The sequence below is a fragment of the Salvelinus sp. IW2-2015 genome, unplaced genomic scaffold (assembly GCF_002910315.2).
Source record: "Salvelinus sp. IW2-2015 unplaced genomic scaffold, ASM291031v2 Un_scaffold1743, whole genome shotgun sequence".
Lineage (NCBI taxonomy): Eukaryota > Metazoa > Chordata > Actinopteri > Salmoniformes > Salmonidae > Salvelinus > Salvelinus sp. IW2-2015.
In genome coordinates this window covers 44,626-46,410 of record NW_019943126.1, presented here as the reverse complement: position 1 = coordinate 46,410, position 1,785 = coordinate 44,626, and positions in this window count along the sequence as shown.

Below are 1,785 nucleotides of genomic sequence, written 5' to 3'. Positions count from 1 at the left end.
CATCTCAAGTGAAAGGGCACTCAGACCTTTCGCTCAATAAACAGGGATGTCGATTCGCACGGGACTAGTATTATCAGAGGACCTTGGAGTTTGCCAAAAAAACAAATTACTGCCATGGCAGATTCGGCAGCTCACATCTGAAGGCTGGATGGGGGCATTTAGGACGTCCTGCGGATCGCTAAAACATCCTAGTGATTAATCAATTCAAATATTATAGCGACACTATACCAAAGATGGTTTGGTATGGTTTAGAAACTTGTGAACCAAGCTTGAGTTATCAGTGTAGCCTTGTTATCATCTAAACTTGTTGAAATATCTTCACGCCTCGAAAAAAAAAACTCCAGGCTTCTGTCACAACTGTCAATTTATTGGGGGGGAAAAAGAAAGAATTACACGGGGCCGTTTTGGAAAAAAACTAATCCCATCTGAATCGTCCTCTGGAATAATGGACATTCTGGGGTAATAATTACATAATCAATGTTCTCTAGTAATACAGGTCCCGTGTGAATAGGGCTTAGCCTAATTATCTAAGAAAATTGAGGAGAGGAGCAAACCCAACTTAATTAGGTCTATAATCAATAGCCAAACTGTTAAATGTGCCTGGCTTTATAGAGCATCCATATACAGTGGATTCAGAAAGTATTCAGACCCCTTCCCTTTTTCCACATTCTGTTACGTTACAGCCTTATTCTAAAATGTATTAAATTCCTTTTATTCCAATCTACACACAATACTCCATAATGACAAATCGAAAATAGGTTTTTAGACATTTTTTGCAAAACAAAACAGAAATCACATTTACGTAAGTATTCAGACCTTGTGTTATTGTTAGTTCATTTAACAAATGGGTGGGTTCAGCTAACAAATGGGTGGGTTGTAAATCTGATCCTTTTGCTATGATTGGATAGAGCGAGGCTCCCTTTGCTATGATTGGATAGAGCGAGGCTCCCTTTGCTACGATTGGATAGAGCGAGGCTCCCTTTGCTACGATTGGATAGAGCGAGGCTCCCTTTGCTACGATTGNCCTTTGCTACGATTGGATAGAGCGAGGCTCCCTTTGCTACGATTGGATAGACCGAGGCTCCCTTTGCTACGATTGGATAGAGCGAGGCTCCCTTTCACATCTCCTCAAATCTCTCTCCATCGCTCATATCGCTTGCTACTGTTTACTGCTACTATGACAACTAGCTCAATGGCGATGTCATTTGCTACCAAGCCATAAATGTGCAGAATATCTAAACAAGAAGAGCGAGGTTGGGAAAACAGAGTAAACGACGATGCACGTTGTGTCAGAATGACTCAAATCTGCCCGTAGTTTTAGAAGTGAGAACACACACATACTGATCTACAGCTTTATTGGTTCTTAAACCTGCAGGAAGCAGTTAAACCTATTGCCAACCTTTAATTTAAAACTGTTTTTTTCTTTTTTACCCATCTACCAATGGGCGCCCCATCTTTGCGAGGCATTAGGCATACCTCGTCTTTGTGGTTCAATCTGTGTTTGAAATTCACTGCTCGACTGAGGAACCTTACAGATAATTGTATGTGTGGGGTACAGAGATAAGGTAGTCATTCAAAAGTCACGTTCAACACTATTATTGCACACAGAGTGAGTCCATGCAACTTATTATGTGACTTGTTAAGCACTGTCACAACTTCTGCCGAAGTCGGTTCCTCTCCTTGTTCGGGCGGTGTTCGGCGGTCGACGTCACCGGTCTTCGAGCCATCGCCGATCCATTTTTCATGTTCCATTTGTTTTGTCTTGTTTTCACACACACCTGGTTT